Source organism: Dendropsophus ebraccatus, chromosome 3 (genome assembly GCF_027789765.1).
Source record: "Dendropsophus ebraccatus isolate aDenEbr1 chromosome 3, aDenEbr1.pat, whole genome shotgun sequence".
Lineage (NCBI taxonomy): Eukaryota > Metazoa > Chordata > Amphibia > Anura > Hylidae > Dendropsophus > Dendropsophus ebraccatus.
Window position 1 is genome coordinate 20,694,124 of NC_091456.1, and position 21,458 is coordinate 20,715,581.

The window sequence follows — 21,458 nt, forward strand, 5'->3', positions numbered from 1 at the left end:
GTTAATGCAGTCACAACAGCGAATGCGAAATTTGATTTAGTTATTTGTTTATTGCCTTTTCTAATGTTTTCTAGCTACAGATAGTCGGAGGTTCTACAAATAGCGCAGAAATTTAAATGCGCTGCATGCTTTGACCTTGGGTACAAGGTAGAATGGTAAAAGTTTGTATCTTCCTCGAAGCACATCTAGATTTCCATTTAAAGGGCCTCTCTTGGAGATTACCAGATATGGAAAAATGTTGTACAATGACAAACTATGATAGAAGGACAAGAAGAAACACCAATTTAGAAGGGAGATTTCAACAGATTGTAATATTTCCCTGTCTCTAGTTTGGTTGGGCACATGTATACTGGTCTACTTCACATCCATAAATAATTTCATAGAAGGCATGGCTTAGAGCCCTATTACACTGAACAATTATCCGCCTTACTTGGCCAATTAATAACCATTTAGATCAATAACCGTTCAGTTCAAGATCACATGTTGAACAGCAACAGTCAGCCAACATCTCGGCTTGTCATGGCCTTTCAATATGTTGAAAGATCAGCGATGGTCTGCAGCGTGTCGCTCTATGCAATTGGTGTGGAGGCAGCAAATAGCCACTGACCTCAATGGGCCGCCCAAATGACCTAAGGCTTATTCGGGCAGCCCCTTCAACTGCTCACTGCACTCTGCGTGTAATAGCGCAGCACAGTGCAGCGAGGGGGGAATGTGGGGGAAGCGAGTGCCGACCTGACAGTTCAGTGCTCGCTATTATAAAATATTTTTAGGTTACTAAAATACTAATATTTTAGTTTACTGTGCATATTTGTTTAGTTTCATGCGGTAAAGTGACTTTAAAGTGACGCTAAAAAGCGTATACTTTTTAGCCTCTTTCTTCTTTCTTAAAGTGTCCCTGTCATTATAACTTTCAAGATCTAAATCAGCAGGGAATGTGAAATAAAGCAAGTGTGCAACTAACATTCATTATTTTCTTTTAGTTCTCATGCTTTACAACAAAGGTATACTTACTTGTATCCAGGTCCAGTCTCCTGAAGCTTTTTAGTCTTTTGCTGGTTGAAAAAAGAGACTAAACACATGAAGGCCTGGCCAGTGCAGAGAGTCACAGCTCAATGCATCCATCAATGTAATGACTACCTTCTATGGGAGCGCAGATGACTGGGAGTTCCCTTGTTTAGTCTTCTTTTTTTTAACCAAAACCTTTTCAACCTTCAGAAGTCAAGACCTGGATACAAGTAAGTATAGCTTTGTTATAAAGCATGATAAAAAAATTAATGTGAATTGCAAACCTGCTTTATATCACATCTACTGTTATAAGGACAGGGACACTTGGTTGAGCATCTAATAAAGCATATCAAAGGTCATCAACTGTCTGTGTGATTGACTTTTCAATGCAAATGTGTTGGAAAAAGTGGCATGGGCCTTCAGAAGCATAACCTTATGCCTGAACACCATATTCTTCAAATAATATATGCAAGAACAGTTGCATAAATACTGATAAATCTATATTTTGCTGATACCATATAGCGAATATAAGGTAGCTTTACAGAGACAGATTCTGGAGGAAAACTAATCTGCATAGAATTCATTGTGTAATACTAAACAATACATTGCTGAAATGAGGATTTTTTTTTTACCTATGTGAATATATTTCGAAATGCATTCAGCCTACATATTCAGAAGGTGACTAATTCAGAGTACACATTTCCTTTATTCCTGTCACCCTGTCTCCTCATTGTAATAAAAATATATATACATTTATGAAAAGGGATATGAAATATTCAATAGATTCTAATCAGATTGTATTTGTGCTACTGTTGTAAAGCAATGGCAGCAATCTGATATGTTCATGGTAAAAGGTGTTGGATGGATCAACAAATGTGTTTATGCAGCTATAGGTAACCGTGCTTTCATGAATAGGCTGTTTGTCTTATAAAAGCACGTTAAAAATAAATTATAATAATCATAATAATACCATCTACCAAATTAAAGGGGCTGTGTTCCCTGATCTGAAGGATAGGAAATAAGGGTACTATTACACCAAGCAATTTTCCGACGACTAACGATTAACGATAAACAATCTAAACGACCGCTAAGGCAAACGACCCGAAATCGTTCGCCCAAGTACACGAAACGATTATCGTTATTTATGATCGTTCTTGCGGTCGTTTAGTCGTCGCTATTGCGTACGTTTCAGCTGTGAATTCTTATTCCACTGAACGATGAGCGAACGATCAAACGATAAAAATAGGTCCGGATCCTATTAAACGATCAACGATTTCTCGTTGGTCGTTTAATCGTTGCCTGCTATTATTCGAAGTGATTATCGTTCAAATCCGAACGATTTAACGATTTTCCGAACGATAATCGTTCCGTGTAATACCACCCTAATTGTATGATCACAGTGGTGTCTGACTGCTGGGAAACGCCACAATCTAAAAACAGGAGTCTCAAGTCACGTCTCTGAATTGGGCTGCGGTCACACATATTCACTCTATTGGACTGCCAAAGATAGCTGAGTACAGCAGGCAGCTATTTGTGGAGACTCAGGACCCCCATTCTTGACATCATAGAGTGTCCCAGTGGTCAGACCCTCTTTGATCAGGCACATATTCTGTGAGCTAGACTGTCACAGGACGACCAGAGAGGGAACAGAGAGGATATACATAGTGAGCCCTGAGCTTGGCCCCACGCAGCTTTCTCTGCCTACTTGCTTCAATACAACCCTAGGGGACTACAGGCAACTGGGCGTTCCCTTACTTCCACCAAAAGTGCAAAACAGGAAACAAAGACAAGACAGACAAACACCAAGGTATGGTCGTATGGGCCAGGGTCAAACCTAACTTACAACACAGTACAAAGTCAGAATCCAAAAGAGTAGTCAAAGGTACAAAAGACAAGATTTGAATAATCAGGTATAGAGAAACAGATACAGGGTACGCTTAGCACGCTCAGAGAGACTGATAGCTAGCAAAGACAAAAAACAAACAAACACTTTATAGTAGGCCAGGCACCCAGTCCAGAACGTGATTGGACCAGGCACACAGAACATAGACTGACAAAGCAAAGGATGAGTGGAAAGGCAGAATGTCAGTCACATAGCAAAACAAAGGTTAACTGTTTAATGACCAGACGGGTGTGGTAGAGAATCAGAGTAGAGTTACAAGAGCAGAAACAATTGAGCTGTGTTCAGTCTGGTGCAAATCAAATATAGAATTCAAATACTAAATCATGGCTAAGAGCACAGTCTCAGCCGTATTCCACAAGTGCTTTATAGGCATAAGCTGTATCCTTGTTCTCCAGGCAGCCCTAGGGCTTCATCCATTTTACCCAGGCTACAGAATGAAAGTCCTGAGCAATCAGGATTTTGCAAACTCTAACTTTCTGTAAGTTTGCTTATCTCTAGTGCTAACATCTCAGCAGCCACATGAAGATTAAGAGCTACATGTGGGTCCTCTGGTTGGAAACACCAATTTACAGGGTTCCCAGGTTAAACATGGGAAATATAGAATATTTGAGGTGTTACACTAAAGTTAATGAAGTTTCATTCTAACTAAACAGCATCACCAAATGGCGAGACAATTTTTTTTTAATACTAAATGCACTCAGTACTGTATATATTTTCAGCGAATATTGGCACAGCTAGTCACTTTAGTATCTAGAAAATTCACTTGTTTTCTATGAGGACTGGTTAGTGATTTATGTTAGAGGGCTACAGAATTAATTGATGGAGCCAGCACACATTCATTGTTTATGTAGTGACACCGCAGTGGGTGGTGAATGCCGTATTACAGAAGATAAATTGTACAATACTGACATCTGTTTGTTTTGATCTCCCATCACAGCCAGTGGGAGAGCACCCAGCAGGGAGGAATATGACTATATCCACAGCCTCTTTGCTTCCCTTTCTGAAATTCTATACATGTCCTTCATAAACGTGCCCTATATAGTGAATAATGTACGTGAAGCAAATGGTAAATCCTTTTAAAAATTTAAAAAAAATTTAGATCTAGAAATATGTAAAAATGTACATTGCTTTTTTCTCCTTTTGCATAGTTCATGAGATGACAGTTTTACTTAGATTCACTTAAAATGTGCAAAGAGATGGAGCAGCATATATCTAAGCACAAGCTTTGCCAGTATTACATAATAACACACCATGCTCGCAGCCTAGCTGGGCACCAGTGAGCAGCAATAGGGTGTATTCACAAATTCAGTTTTTTTAAGGGGATATGAACCATTAAAATAAAATAACATAAAAAACGTTCACCTGTCTGAGCTCCTGGCGATACTGTGCAGAAACTGTGGTGGGCACCCTGATCTCTGTTAACCAGAGGTCGACTACCTATTTTATAACATTTAGGCCATTGTTTTTTAGGTGATAACTCCTTAAATTACAATTATTGAAATGAATTTAGAATGAGGAGAATCCTCTGTGTTTCCGTTATGTATGTCCTTCATTTATGATCTGTTCCTTACTCTGTTTTTAAAGAGACTCTGTCAGTAGGTTTATGGTGTCCTATCTCAGGGTAGCATAAACTAGTGACCGAGAAACTGAACCTAATGATGTATCACTTACATTGTTCTGTGCAACTGATTTGCAAATATACTCCTGAATAACTTGGACAATAAGTAGTCCTCTTTATTTTGTGCATGGGTTCAGTAGTCCTGGATATTCATGAGCAGCAGCAAACTCTGCCCTCCAGCTGTTCATTGGCAGTTATCTATGCATGCTATGTATAGGCTGTCAACTATCAATCAGTACTGGGCGGCGGTGTAGGGGTGCTGCAAAAATCTTATTCACCTGCATATTAGGAGAACGGCTGAACAGAATGATGTAAGTAATAAACCAATCTGTTATGCAACATAAACCTAGTGACTGATTCCCTTTAAAGGGGTAGTTCGGTGTAAAACATTTTTTAACTAAATAACACACATTGCAAAGTTATACAACATTGGAATGTGTGTTAAAGTGAATGGCCCCCTTCCTTATGAATCCCCCCCCCCACTCCCACCGTAGACCTGGAAGTGTGATACAGTATACTCACTGAATCACTGGTGATCCCAGCCAGCATCTTGGGACGATCACATCATCTTCAGGAGGCCGGCCTGACTTCTCCAGCCCTCCCTCATGCCGGCCCCCCTCCAGCGCGTCATCAGCTGCTCAGCCTCCATTGGAGGGACATGGGTTAGGGGGCCATTCACTTAAATAACACACATTACAATGTTGTATAACTTTGTAATGTGTGTTATTTCGTGAAAAAAAAATTTCACTGCACTACCCCTTTAATAACTGCATTTAAAAACCTGAACATGTGAACAGACTGCGCAGCTGAGCAAATGTTTTTCTTGAATGGAGGTTGTAATAACCAACTGTGAAATATTTCTAATGCTTACTCCTAGGCGGCTCATGATTGCTACAATTGTGCCAAGTGACCCCTGCGAAGGAACCAGTTCAGGCCTCTTGAGTGGCAATTTCAAGGTAAGTGACGGGGTGGATGTGGATGAGGCCATAAATACACACAAAAGCAGTTTGTTTGTTTTTTTCCTTTTTTCAGTTTTAGGCTATGTTCATGCAACAGGTCGGACCTATTTTAACAAATAACGTCCGCAAATAATGTTCCTGTTACAAAAACAATGGCCATTATTTTACCTAAAAAATATTGTGGGAACATAGCCTTAGCCTTTATTAAAACTCAGTGCAGAATATTTACTAATGCTATCTAAATCCTTAAAAACAACAGATATCAGCACTTAAAGTGCCACTAGTTCATCTTGAATTTTGAGAGTAGAGCCTGTGAGAATGCCCCAGGATTGTTTGGCCTAAACATCACGTGAACAAAGAAGAAAGATTCTCCAGTTGCTTAAGAATTGTTCTTAAAATGCTCTGATATTCAATAAGGAATTCTTTTTATAGAGCTGGAGCATATTTCTTCTTTGCCCAGTGATAAATCGGAAGCATTTTTAGAGTGTCTAGTCTAAGCTTACACTGTCTATTTGATAAGTCTAGTAGATTTTTTAGACTGTCTAGTCCTTATGGCCACCAACAGGTCATGTTGTATGTAAAGGATTTCCTTCAGGCGCAGCGCCACCTAGCCTCGCCCAACTTGACACTGTAGCCTGGCCCCTCCGTAACGCATATGCCCCGTCCCCTCAGTGGCCATTGAAACGGGACGGCCTAAAGGTTTAGGCCTATGCGCTGATTACGTCATGGAGGGGCGGGGCTACTGTGGCGATGTGGATGGGGCTAAGTGGCACTGCGCCCATGAAGCCCCGCTCAGGAAGCACAATCCACAGATAATAAAATATCACTTTTTACTGGAACAAGCACCACGACTTATGATATAAAATAAGGTATGAAAACTGCAAAATTTAAAGAAGAAGTCCAACCTTTTTTAAAATCCGGCAGGGGCAGGGGGGAATTTCATAACAAAGTCCAACTTACCTTTCCCGATGCCTGCGGTGAGCAGCAGGACCAGCCTCGGGACCCCAGCCAGGCTCCGAGATCTCTGCCGCTGACACATCACGACCCGGCTGTGGCTAGTCCATCAGCCAGGACAGGCATTTTCCCTGAGTTGTGATGTCATCACAACTCAGGGGACAATTCCTCCCAGCGGCGGTCCCAGGGATGGTCCCATCAGTAATTGCCTACTTGTTATCAAACTCCCTGCCGCTGGATTTTGCAAATGGCCGAATTTCTCCTTTAAAAGGGTTGTCCAGCGAAAATCTTTTTCTTTTAAATCAACTGGTGTCAGAAAGTAATATAGGTTTGTAATTTACTTCTATTAAAAAATCTCAAGTCTTCCCATACTTATTAGCTACTGTATGTCATGCAGGAAATGTTTTATTTTCAGTCTGGACAGGAACTGTCCAGAGCAGTAGCAAATTCCCATAGAAAACCTCTCCTGCTCTGAACAGTTCCTGTCTCGGCCAGAGATGTCAGCAGAGAGCACTGTGTCAGACTGAAAATAAAACAACATTTCCTGCATGATATATAGGAGCAAATAAGTATGGGAAGACTTCAATTGATTTAAAAGAAAAAGATTTTTGCTGGATAACCACTTTAAAGGGGTTATCTGGGGTTAGACAAACATGGCCACTTTCATGTGTAATGTTACTAATGTCTTTACCAAGGATTGTATTTAACCTATTGTTTTCTATGTGTCCTTAGTTAGGGTGGTATTACATGGGCCGATGGGGGCCCGATAATACCTGTAAACGAGTGCCGATCTGCTAGATCGGCGCTTGTTTTCTGGGCCTATTACACAGGCCAATAATTGTTTAACAAGGGCTGAATGGCTATCGTTAGCGATGTCCTTGCAGCCCTTGCTTAAACTGTATACATACCTATCCAGGTTACAGGGCTCTTCTTTCTCTGAGCTTCTCAGAGGAGACAGGCCCCTATGAAGCTGCAGCGCGTGGGACCTGGTGAGAAGCTCAGAGGAAGAGGAGCCCTGGATAGGTATGTATTCCTCTTTGCATATCCCCAGCATCGGCCGCGCACCGTTATTACACGTCAAAACCTATATCAACGATCAGCCGATGACAACGATCATCAGCTGATCGTTGTGTTTATTACACGGAACGATAATCGGCCAGATAGGGCCGATTATCGCTCCGTGTAATAGTACCCTTAGGCATTATATAATAGCGTTAAACCTCTGTCACTGATATAAAAAACACCAAAGAATTTTTCTCCTTTTCCATTTCTTAGACTCTGTTGACCTTCATAGACCTATAGAGAGATATTGTTGTGCTTTATGGCCAGAATATGCATGTAACGCACAAGATTTGAAGGTCTTTTTTTTATCAGTACGGCCGTTAAAGCCGCTATTCCAGAACAGTACACCTTGCCATATTTATTGCTACTCGGCGGAAAATATGTTTCTTTTGGAAATCATCCTAAAAACAGACTGTGAAAGTCTCTATAGCAACCTGTGAATTTAAGCAAAGATTTCACGTTGCTGCTGTCTCTGATGTTCTGCTATATAGAAACAGGCAACCGGTCCCTGTGCATAAAAATGCAGGAAGATTCTGGGCATGCGTATCCGGGCTTGTTGTTTGCGACCTTAATGCATCTTCTCATTTCTGTTTGACAGCTCTGAAAATTATTGTTAATTTTTAATTATTAAGTATAATAAAAATTAAACAGTCACTCATGCTTAGGTGTGGGCATCACTTAATTGATCTCAATTTACCATTGTACGGTTTGTTTACACGTGGGCGCAGAAGCATAATTAATAGTCAGCCATGTTTGTAGAAGCGCCCAGACAAATAATCACTTTAATTTGCAGACTATTGTGCAACAAGCCTAGTGTTCTATAAAAGTTATCAGGGCTTCTTCATTTCTTTTCTATGGGGATTTTAGTAGGTAGAACTTGGGGTTACTTGGACATCACTATTCGTTACAGCCCATATAAAAATACTTAAAGTGTCCCTGTCGTTATAACTTTCAAAATCTAAATCAACAGTAGATGTGATGTAAGGCAAGTTTGCAATTTACATTCATTATTTTTTTTGTGGTTATCATGCTGTAAAACAAAGCTGAACTTACCAGAAATCCAGGTCCAGTCTCCTGAAGGTAGATTTTCTGACTTTTGTTGGTTGAAAAAATAGACTAAACACAGGAATTCCGGCCAGTACAGAGAGTCACGGCTCAGTGTGTCCATCAATCACATGACTGCCTTCTCTCTATGAGTGCTCAGATGGGCTGGGATACACAGGACTTCCTGTTTTCTGACTGTTTCCTGTTTTTTTGAGAAAAAGAGTCAGAAAACAGGAAGTGCCGTGTTTTCCACGATAATAAAAAAAAATAATGAATCTAAATTGCAAACTTCCTTTATATCACATCTACTGTTATTTTAGAATTAGAAAGTTATAACGACAGTGACACATTAAAAATTCCCCAACTTTATCTCTCATTTTGTTTGTTACTATACCAAAAATTGGAGCAACTATACATGTAGGCTTGTGCAGTTTATATGTAACCAACAGGAATAAGGAGTCTCAAGAGTAAGTATTGATTTTTATTGCAAGTAGGCAGTTTAATAAAAAAAAAAAAAAAACATAAGTAGAGTGGTCCCACATGTTACAGGGGCCTTGGGCTATGATATTTTCACTGTACAATATTGTTTTTCCTGGGTCATTGTACCTTGGTGTCATAGTTAATATACATGTTATTGCAGCCAATCATTGTGGACATTTTACAGGTTATACTGAAGTGTATGGTGTATGCACTTATTGGCTTTCTAGTAGTGTCTCTCTATGGTAAAGTATAGTATTGAGACTTCAAATTAAAAACAGCATATGTTTTGCTGTTGTGAACATACCTAAGGGCGCTGATCTGCTAGATTGGCGTTTGCTTACCGGGCGTATACGTGGCTCGGTTATCATGCAGAAAGGGCTTTATATAGATTGTTAGCAATATATACATGAAAAACATTAACTTTTATAGTTGTTATCTCTTCTTTTGTCCTGCAGCCTTTTGCTTGTGTTCTTTGCTTACCGCTGATCCTTCTGGTCTGGTCTCTTCAGTGACAGGCTGCTCAGCCAATCACTGACCGAGCGGTGAGCCAGGAACATGGACGAAATGTTGTAGTACAAAGGGGGAGAGTAGGTAAATGTAAACTTTTAAATTTTTACGTTGTCATCAGGGAACGGCTGCACACCACAACACGTAGGGATACGGCCAATGACTTTTAATCAAGCTTAAACGATGATGACCAGCCGATGACCAGTATGTTTATTTCATGGAGCGATAATCTGCAGAGTCGACCTGATTTAGCAGATCATCACTCTGTGTAATAATGCCCTAAGGCATGGATGGGGAACCTTAGGCCCTCTAGCTGTTGCAAAACTACAATTCCCATTATGCCTAGACAGGTGAAGCTTTAGCTTTGGCTGTACAGGCATGATGGGAATTGTAGTTTTGCAACAGCTGGAGGAAAGAAGGTTCCCCATCCCTGCCCTAAGGCCTTATTCACACATTCCACAATTATGGACAAATGTAGGGCACATTACTTTCTATTGGGCTATTCACACTGTCGCCAATCCGTAGTCACTATAGAAAGCTATGGTAGCGTCTGCATTTTTTGTTGAAGTAACAAAAAAAAAATCACCTCAATTCCCACAAATTGTGTAAAAATATCAGGCAGGCGGGGGTGGGTGAGAGACAAACAAACAAGTAAACTCACCCATCCCTGTGCCAGGGGCCCTTTCACACTGCCGGCTGTCATCTTCTGCAGGAGCTGGGTATGTCATGTAGCAGCAGCGTCAAGGCCTGGCTGAGCGATTGCCCGCTCAGCCAGTCAGTGACTGGATTGGTGTTCTGCCCCAGTCACTGATTGGCTGCCCCAGTCACTTAGTCAGGGTTGTGACGTAGCAGCTAGAGGAGCTGCAGGGCCCGGCTAATGTGAATGGAACCCAGGAGTGCAGGTACGGAGGCACAGGGATGGATGAGTTCGCTTGTTTGATATTTTCTCACCCACCCCCGCCTGCCTGTCGTTTTTACAGTCTGCAGGACTTCTCCTTTAATTCTAACCTTCCCATTTTTTTGTGGATCTAGAAAAAATACAGATTGAAGATGCATTCCTGATAATTTTTTCTCGGCTCATGGACGAGATTGGGGGCATAATATATTGTCCTGAAAAATTACTGAACAGATTGTACACAACAAATCTACAACAATATACAACATTATGCATGTGATAGAAAACCACAGTGTAAAGTACAGTGCGGACGTTACCCTTCTTTTCCATCACCAGAACTATATAGTATATATTTCTATTTATTTATATTTATAAGTATATTTTATAGTTTATATTTAGATTTTAAAAATTGAGGCAAGCCTGTTGGGAAATATGTAAATGGGGGAAATAAATTTAGGCTATATCAATGTATAGTTTATTGTGTAGGACCACATACATAGGACATAGAATTGGCAGGTATCTTTTAATTATTTTTACTAGAAAGTAATTTTTTTTTTAAGATTCTTTTTCTTTGGCTATCCAGGCATGAGGGGAGTTGTAGTTTTTCAACAGCTGGAGAGCCAAGATTCCCTACTTCGACAAATCACCAGAAATCCTACTATAGTACATTGATTGACACAGCACACTCAGGAAGAAGCAACACCAATTTGAGTTTCCCCCAAAATAATTCACAGTTATCTAATACCCTGGACAGCTGCACAGAATTGATATGTCTGCAAAATTATATCTTATCTATGTTTGTGACAACTTGAAAATAGTTTGATGCTTTGCTTTCATGGAACACTATGTAGGAGGATATGTTGCTGGATTAAATATAACCTGTATACAACACATAAGATGAATGAGACCCCTTCACATACTGTATATTAAAGTGAATCTCCACCAAAAAGGTCTTAATATTCTTAAAGTGTCACTGTTGTTTAATTTTTTTTGCAGAAATCAATAGTACAAGCGATTTTAAGAAACTTTGTAATCGGGTTTATTAGCCGAAAAATGTATTTTTATTATGAAAAAGCAGTGTGAAGCTCTCCCCGCTGTCTTTATGGTTTTCTATGGAGAGGGGAGGGGTGGAGGGAGATGAGGCACCAAAACAGGGCAACAGATAGTTAATTTGCAGCAACATCACTGGGCTATCTCCTCTGAAGTCAGCACTGACCTCTCTGACCTCTGGGCTTTCACACAGGTCCTGCTGTGTAATCCTTTGTTCTCTGCTCTCTGCTGGCGACTAATCTCCCTCCTCCCCCCTCCCCTCTCCATAGATTAGACAGGGCTTGACTGATGTAAAAGTCGAGATTTCCTGATAATGAGCAGTGAATGAGAAAGAGGGGGGGCTGGGGAAAGTCTATTTGAATGCAGATAATGGCAGATTTTCCTAATAAACCCCATTACAAAGTTTCATAAAATCGCCTGTACTATTGATTTCTGCAAAAAAAAAAATGGCAGTGACACTTTAAGTATTGAGCGAGAAGGATTATTAATTCACTACTGCCTCCTGGTGGAAATTGATCTGCGTGTATTATGTGTAATTATAAATAAAACCAGAAAGATTTACACATTTGCATATGCGCAGCATGTAGTCGAAGCAAATGACAGCAATGAGCAATGCCACCTGTTCCACCTGGAGACCAGCAATATGCAGTGAGCCGTACGGCTGCTGGTGATAGATCCTGGGCTGTGTTCTCACAATGCATTTTTGGATGCATTTATATGACAGGCTTGTAACATTGAGTCAGTTATTGAAATAGTCGGTGTATTTTCTGAAGCAATTACACACCATTCAAAGAACAGAACTAAGTTGGCGAGTACAGTAATTGCTTCAGAAAATACACAGACTATACTAATAATTGAGCCAGTGGTGCAAAGCCTGTTTATATTTTGGGCAATCAATAAAAGCAATTCAGCGGCAATGTTAGGCTGGGATTCCACATTTGCGTTTGAAAACTGCAGGGAAAGCTCATTGAAATACAAGGCAGTCTAAGGCCATGTTCACACATGGCAAAACAGGGGCCGTTCTGTGACATGACCATGTCACACAACGGCCACTCTAAGAGATGTCCAACCCAGCCGATACTTTAGTATCGGCCGGGTGAAAATCACTTCATCTGCATTCTTAATTGGAATGCGAGAACATTTGGGTGTACCCGCACTCCAATTAGCCAAATTACACAATGTAAAGTACGGCTGGGAGCCGTATAGTTAAACAACGGATGTTGTTTAATTAAAAAAAAAAATACATAGTGGGACATGTACGAAGCAGCGTATGTAGTGCGGATTGTCATTTTCTGGCGCATTTTGTGTGTACGCCTGTGTCCGTGTACCTTATCAACTGATTTATACCAGCGCAAATGACCTTTTCGCATGCTTTGCATTTTCCTGGCTCAGTCCGCCAGTGTGGGCGTGGCCAAGGGGTGTGTCTTACTTGCACCAGCATTTATCAAGTGCGAACTTACATTTTTTTCCCATTTTTGGCCCATCGCTTAAATATATGCAAGCGTACCGGAAATTGGCGAGCGAAAATCATTAAAGAACTTTAGCCGTTTCATCTATTCACCCCATGACATTGTGTGCTCAGACCCCTTACATTTTGCTGCGCTATTCGCACATTTCTGGCGCACATAATAAATCTCCCCCATAGAGTAAAGAAGGCCTAAGACTAGCTTCACACGTACCAGAAATCCACTGTGAGTTCTGCAGCAAAATCATTCTGCTGCAGATATGTAAACCCTGTCACCCTTAAAGCGTAACTGTCATGTTTTTTTTTTATTGCAGAAATCAGTAGTATAAGCGATTTTAAGAAACTCTGTAATAGGTTTTATCAGCCAAAAAAGCCTCTGTACTCAAGAAGCAATCTCCCAGCCTCCCCCCTGACTTCTTATCTGTGCATTATCAGGCAAACACGTCTTCATTACAGAGAAGCCAGTGAAGACGGGCTCTGCTCTCTCCATTGTAAGCCTATGAAGGGGGGAGGGGCTGAGGGAGATCAGGGAGCAGGAAGAGGTGACATGAAGGTCAGCTGTTTGTAGACTCTCTGGGCACCTAAACCCCAGGATTCAGGTGTCAGAAAGGTCAGTGCTTATCTATGAACTTACTGAGAGAAGATTGCAGGGTGTTGTGCTTTGCAGAAATCCTCCGTGCTCAGTCACTCCTAACAGCCCCTCCCCTCTCCATAGCCACATAATGGAGACAGAAATCCTGCTTCATTTGATGTGAGGGGGGAGGCTGGGAGATTGCTTTTTCACTACAGAAGGAAACTCTTTTAGTACATAAAACCTATTAAAGAGTTTCTTAAAATCGCTTGTACTGTTGATATTTAAAGGGGTAGTTCACCCAAAAAAATTTTCTTTCAAATTAACTGGTGCCATAAAGTGCCAGAGATTTGTAATTCACTTCTATTAAAAAATCTTAAGTCTTCCAGTACTTATCAGCTGCTGTGTGTCCAGCAGGAAGTGGTGTTTTCTTTCCTGTCTGACCCAGTGCTCTCTGTTGCCTCCTCTGTCCATGTCAGGAACTGTCCAGAGCAGTAGCAAATCCCCATAAAAAACCTCTCCTGCTCTCCAGACTGGAAATAATACAACTTCCTGTTGGGCATACAGCAGCTGATAAGTACTGGAAGGCTTGAGATTTTTTAATAGAAGTAAATTACAAATCTCTGGCACTTCATGGCAGCAGTTGATTTGAAAGAAAATTTTTTTTGGTGGACTACCCCTTTAATGTTTTCAGAAAAATGACCCTGAAATGACAGTTACGCTTTAACTCACCACTGACGGGTGGATAATTTACAGGTCCACGCTCCGGCCTGCTTCTGTGGCTCCCGGCTCCCTGACGTACCGCTCAGCCAATCAGTGGTTGTGGCGGGACAGCGCACTGATTGGTTGAGCCGGACACCAAGGAGCCAGGAGCTGCAGAAGCAGGCCGGAGCGTGGACCTGTAAAGTATCCACCTGTCATTGGGGGGATAAGGGGGAATTCTGAACCCATCTCTGCAGTGTCAGTCAATCCCAGCCCTGCGACCAGTCATTGAATGCGGGCTCTCACTGCAGAGACAGGTTCTGATGTGTTGGCGGTGGCGGCAGTTAGCAGGGAAAAGGGAGGGGGACACCGTGGTAGCGTGGAGAGGTAAGTTGAACTACATCTTTCTTTCTTTCTTTATTAATGCTCTGAAATCCAGGGCGCTTTATAAATATATAATAGTAATAATAATTTTCTGTAGCTTCTCATCAGCCGTCGGCTGGGTGTGACCTATTAAACCTTGCGATGCACAAGGGGGCAATGATGGGGGGGGGGGGGGGGGCAATGATTTTCATGCTTTTTAAAAGACAACAATTAGCTGACAAGTAAAGGATTGCTCGCTATTCGGCTGAACACTGTCTTTATTACATGCAGAGATTTCTACCCTAATCCACCTGATTTGTTAGATATTCGCTCCGTATAATAGGGCCCTTAGACTAATCCTACTTATCTTCCCTGCTAGTGGAAATTCTTCCTTTAGATCCCTATTTGTTTCCCACTCCCACCTAATCTGCTTGGACCATATGCTAGATGCATGGTGTTCTCACAATTCTCTAATGTATAGTTGGTTTGCTTCTTTATATGGCTTGTACAACTGTACAATATATGTTCATAATTTTTTCCATGATTCTTTCATTATACCTTTTCTTGATATAAAATGCCATAAATAAATAAATTCAGCAGTATGGCCTGCAATATGCAAGGGAAAAAGTGTGCTGAAGTCAATTAAAGGCCCCTGTATATCTATAGGTGCCCTATTATGGCTCTGTACCAACCTGGAGTGCCTTATGCATGAGGATACAGTGAAATACATCATGCTATTCATAGAAAATTTGAGATAAATTATTAAATGTACGTAAGTACCCTGTTTCCCCGAAAATAGAGACTGTCTCATATAATTTTGTTTGCTCCCAAAGATGCGCTAGCTCTTATTTTTCTATGAAGAATTGACATTTATTGCTGGAAAAAAAAAGATAATTTATTATATACTGTACAGTCTGGAGACTGTAAAAATCTCCCACGGCAGTTCCTGGACCACTTGTACAGCAGAGATGGTATTGCAGCTTCCGGCCAACAGGGGGAGCTCATCACAGCACACTAGTACAGCACAGCAGGGACCGGGTGCAATATGGCAGCAGGATAACGGCAGACTGCCTGCACATTTACAAATGACGGTCACAGAAGGGAACATCAGGGTTGGCAGCAGTTGACAGTCTTCATGTCCTGCATGCAGCTGCTCTGCAAGGGACGGTGAAGATAGAGGACAATGGCGGCGGGCTAAAAAGATCTCGCCTGCATGACCTGGTGTTCAGTTCGGCAGGCATGCTTCCAAACAAAAACTTTGCTAGGTCTTAGGGTCCTTTTACACAGAGAGATTTCTCTGAAAGATTTTAGAAGCCAAAGCCAGGAATGAATTTCACAAGAGGAGAAATCTCAGTCTTTCTTTTATGACCTGTTCTCTGTTTATAGTCTGTTCCTGGCTTTGGCTTCAATAATCTGTCAGATAAATCTCTCTGTGTAAATCTCTCTTTAGCAAATCATCGAAACCTCTACTAGGTCACAGGGATTTAGCATAGACAATACAAGAAGGAGACATAAGTCGGATTCAGCCCTAGGGAGTCCTGGAAAACATGGATACAGCCAGAGGCCTATGGACAATGGCAGCATCCATGCTTTCCCTGACCCAATAGGGCTGCATCCAACTTCTTCAGCCCCCGGTATTGGAATGGCGGACAATCGATCTCGAGCATGCTTGGGTTGTGTTCATCTCTCGGTCCTTTACTGCCAGGTGTTGGTGTTATCTGAACTGACAACATCTTGTCCTTCTCCAAAATAGTTAACAGATAATAATTAATTCATGAGCAAATCGTTTTCTCAAAATTTCCTTATTGCATTACAACAATTCTTGAACAGACTTAATAAGAGCTTCAATTCCCATGATTACCTCTAAGGAGATGTCACAGCATACCCAGCTGTGGAGGAAGTGCTGCACAGCATTAATTATGCACTAAAAACATAATTAAACTACTTGACTTTTTCCCCGGATGCCGGGCTTATTGTTTTGTTTAATGTTTACCTTGCAGTTTGTGACATTGGCTAAAGATTTAAAGGTTAGATTTTAACATTTGCTAAGGAGTGCTGTACCATGCTATTAAACGGAGAAGAGCCAACCTCTTTACTAAGACTTTCTTCTTACAGGGTTCATTTCTGGCATATTAAAATGCATAAAATACCCCTTTCACTATGTAGGGTTTCTTTCATGCATTTGTAAGGCTACTGGCTAACATGGTGAACGTAGAGGGGTACTCCGAACGGGGGAAATAGAGGACACCGGTCACTTACCTCCCCGGTGAATGGCTGAGCTGACAAAGTGCTCTATGCCTATGGCTATGGCTGTATCCCAGTTTTTCAGGCGGTCCTCCGGCTGTATCCACCCTCTCCACGGAGGTGGAAGACAGCAGGAATCATTGCCGAGAGTTCAGGTCCATACAAGCCCGAACCTCGGCAGGTTTGAACCATCCCTACTGGAGAGAATACACCATTTCCTGCACGACATACAGAAGCTGATAAGTAGTGGAAGACTTGAGAATTTTATATAGAAGTAAATCACAAATCTATATAACGTTCTGACAGTTGATTTGAAAGAAATTTATTTTTTGTCGGAGTTCCCCTTTAATTCTACCATGATAACTACTGTATATACACTATAGGACTCATTCTCATTCTGTTGTGAAGATTTTTTACTGTAGATTTCATTGCAGACAATGTAGCAGAGGTGAAATGCACAATGAATCTGTAGCAAAAGATGCGTTTTAACGTGAATTTTATTGTGGATTTTCTGCAACAATCACGCCGCAAAGTTTCTATTGCATGTGGACCCAGCCTAAGAAAAAAAGCTGAAAGAAATGGTTCAGCGACACATTATAAAGGATAACCCAACCATAGAACCGAAGAAATGGACAGCATACTGTGCATCCTTTCTTCATCTCACAATATAAGTGAATAAGATAATAAGAGAGAGAAAAATTGTGTTAAAGGAAACATCAAACACTGATTTCCCACTGCTCCTTTATAACAGGTAAACTTTTGCTTTATTAATCTTCCTTCCCAGGGATTCTTCTGAAGCAAAGCATATAGAACATATTCCCCTGGCTCTCAGCTTCAGAATCTTCCACTGGATTCGCCCTGGCCTAAATTTCAGCTCGTCTGGGAAGCTGCTTATCAGAATTTTTTTATTTTTCTGCAACGTTTAATTTTATATTTCCAAGTGACTAAGCAGTGACTCCCCTCCGTGCCTTAAAGGGGCAGGTGGAAAATACCAAGGAGGGTTAAAATATAAAACACGTATGTAATTCACACATCAGTAAAGAGTCGCTGTTGTGTGTGTTTTTTTTTTTTTTTTTTGCAGAAATCAATAGTACAGGCGATTTTAAGAAACTTTGTTATTTGGTTTATTAGGCAAATATGCCATTATCTGCATTCAAAAAGACTTTCCCCAGCCCCCCCCCCTCCTCTCTCTCATTCACTGCTTATTATCAGGAAATCTCGACTCTTTTACATCAGTCGTGCCCTGTGTAATCTATGGAGAGGGGAGGGGAGGGGGGAGGAGGGAGATTAGTCGAGAGCAGAGAACAAAGGATTACACAGTGGGAGCTGTGTGAAAGCCGTATGCAGAGGTCAGAGAGGTCAGTGCTGACTTCAGAGGAGATAGCCCTGTGATGTAGCTTTAAATTAGCTCTTTGTTGTCCTGTTTTGGTGCCTCATCTCCCTCCACCCCTCCCCTCTCCATAGAGAACCATGAAGACACAGGGGAGAGCTTTAAAGAGGATGTACCACCAGGTACATCTTCTTGAATTTAACACACTGAAAGATCGGGGCCGTCATGGGGAAGCCGGGGCCGTGGTCCGTTTTTCAAACCACGGCCCGGTTCCCGTGTACGGCGCCGTTCTTTCCAGCATTACCTGGCCGTGCTGAAGCACTGGAGGTCGGCCGACCCGCCCCCATTGGGAGGGAATTCCCTCCCCTCTATGACGCGGCTCCATTAGAATCAACACGGGAACTGGGCCGCGGTTTGAAAAACGGACCGTGGCACCGGCTTCCCCATAATGGCGCCGATCTATCGGTGTGTTAAATTCAAGAGGATGTACCTGGTGGTACATCCTCTTTAAACTGCTTTTTCATGATAAAAATGCATTTTTCGGCTAATAAACCCAATTATAAAGTTTCTTTAAATCGCCTGTACTTTTGGTTTCTGCAAAAAAAAAAAAAGTAATTAAAACGACAGTGATACCTTAAGTGTGTTTTTTACGCCTGGCTTACAAATATCCTACACCAGCTCAGAACTGGCCTTGTTTTCACTATCATTTTTCCCCATAAAAATAATAAATGAGGCGCACCCCCTCCCCCCCATTAAGTTCCCTCCCCGCCCCACTGGCGCTTGAGGCGCAGATGGGCCCGATGCAAATAAAATATTCACAAATAGACCATTTGCAAATATTTTTACGCTGATTCGGCCCATCTGCGCTTAAAAAAGGCATTTTAGCCTTTTAATAAATGTCCCCCCATAGTTTGAGTCCGCAATTTTCCGTCCACAGTGCGCAAGAGAACGTCTTTAGTGCATTTATAGTATCATCCTTCGTTTGCTCAGCAGTCGGCTTATATGTCAGCTGCCTTTGATCTCCTTGCCACTTCCTTCTGCTCCACTCCGGGTGCCTGGAAAAGCTGTATCCAGTCCTGGGAAACTTCTCTGAGTTTCCAAGCAGCCTAATTAACGTATTGATAAAATGTGTTTTTCCCTAAAAAACATGCATTGGAGTGTCATATTAAAGGGATTCTGCACCTGTTCCAGGATCGGTAAAATGTTTAGGTTTCTTTACCTGTTAGTAGATTCCTGTTAAATGTTCTAGTTCATCTACAGTTTGGCTACAGTTTGATTCTCTTACGGGTCCTATTACACAGAGCGATTTTTAACGACTAACGATAAACGATCGCAAACGAGATTATTTATCGTTAACCTGAAATTGTTCACCATATTACGGTCGTTATTACGATCGGTATTGAGATCGTTACTATGATCGTTTATTCCTTCTGATCCCAGCAAAACAATGGACAATGTGCAATTACACTGATCGATCAGTGAACAAATGCGGAACTTGAGCGAACGAATGTGGAACAGCGAACGATTAGCGAATGATTAACGATAATTTTAGGTTCAGATCTAAATCAATGATCAACGTCACACAAATGATTTTTTGATTGTTGCCTGCAACTACACAGAATGATTATCGTTTAAATTCTAATAATATTACGATTTTTTGCACGATAATCGTCCCGTGTAATAGGGCCCTAAGGCATACCAATTCTACATAAACACAGTTATCTAATCATAATTTGTCTGGCTATAAATCCAGTTACCCCATAAGACGGCATCCCAATTCTTTTTAAGGGCCCTATTACATAATCGGACGAATTGGCCTGATTCAGACGACTATCGCTCCATGTAATAGAGACAATGATCAGCTGATTAAACGATCATCGGCTGATTGTTTCTTTAGGCCCAGTTAAATAGAAACCTACTTTAAATCACTTAAATCACCGCGCATCACTGCATGTAATAGCGATGCACAGCCAACGACCGACGATTGCCCAAGCAGTTAATACTTTGCCTGTCCATGTTCCTGATGCTCTCTTGCACTATGTATACATACCGGCACCGCTCGCTGCAGCTTCAGAGCGGCCTGTCAGGCCACTCAGCCAATCATTGGCAGGGACAGCTCAGACAGGCTGCTCTCAAGTTGCAGCGCACGGTATCAGGACACATACAGAGGGCAGGAGAGAACCGGAAACATGGGCAAGTGAACTATGACCAATATCGGTAAGGGCTGTCTGGGCACCTCAGGAGTCTGAACACTACACATCATGTAGATCTTATTTTACTGTCTTGGCCAAAATTCTGTCAAGGGGTAGTTCAGCAAAATAAAATAAAAATATTTTAAATCAACTGGGGCCAGAGATTTGTAGTGTACTTCTATTAAAAAAATTTCAGGTTTTCCAGTACTTATGAGCTGCTGTATGTCCTGCAGGAAGTGGTGTATTCTTTCCAGTGTGACACAGTGCTCTCTGCTGCCACCTCTGTCCATGTCAGAAACTGTCCAGAGCAGGAGAGGTTTTCTATGGGGATTTGCTACTGCTCTGGACAGTTCCTGAAATGGACACAGATGGCAGCAGAGAGCACTGTGTCAGACTGGAAAGAATACACCACATCCTGTAGGACATACAGCAGCTGATAAGTACTGGAAGACTTAAGATTTTTTAATAGAAGTAAATTACAAATCTCTGGCACCAGTTTTACCAAGGCTCAGTGATAGTGTACTCACAGTGGCTGCATCTATTTTCAATGCTCCAATGCGTTTGGCTTCAAGATCAGTAGGTTAAACTTTCTGCAAACTGTGCAGCGCTGCTTATCTTATTCCTTTTTATGACTAATCTGCAAAATAACTTTAAAGTAGGTTTCTATTTAACGCCACAAAACTTGAAACAGGTTTATTTTTATACATAAGATCACTACAAAGGGGGCTTCATGCTTTTGACAAATACGGAATGATTGTACTTGCGTCAGTACACTCGCTTTTATTTGCTTTACTTTGGCTCCGCTGACAGTAAGAAGACAGAGGCTGTATTGTTTAATAGGTTTGTGGGAAGTCTCCTGGGCATTGTTAGAGGGTATGCTCTTCATTGTAAAGTTCTTAAAGGAATATCATCACGATTAAAGTGTACGGTTGCATGTGTATTTAGATGGTGTACTACTACATATTTTGCATTATAATGTTCTCATGGTTTTATGGTGCAGGTTAACTCTATGGATGAGCATTTCACATCCAGGGTCTGTCTGGGGGGGGGGGGGGGGGGGTAACATCTTAGTCATTACAGAGATTTTCTATAGATTCTGAAAAAAACACAAAGC

The 21,458-nt window shown here is 41.4% G+C and overlaps 1 protein-coding gene across 3 annotated transcripts in view; it reads left to right on the forward strand.

Moving 5' to 3' along the window:
• Positions 1-21,458, forward strand: part of ARVCF (ARVCF delta catenin family member) — a 543,287-nt gene that overhangs the window by 142,108 nt on the left and 379,721 nt on the right. For all 3 annotated transcript variants that reach the window (XM_069961072.1, XM_069961073.1, XM_069961074.1), the window contains one exon: positions 5,404-5,482. The gene's annotated coding sequence lies outside the window, so the exon portion shown is untranslated. The remainder of the gene's footprint in view (positions 1-5,403; positions 5,483-21,458) is intronic.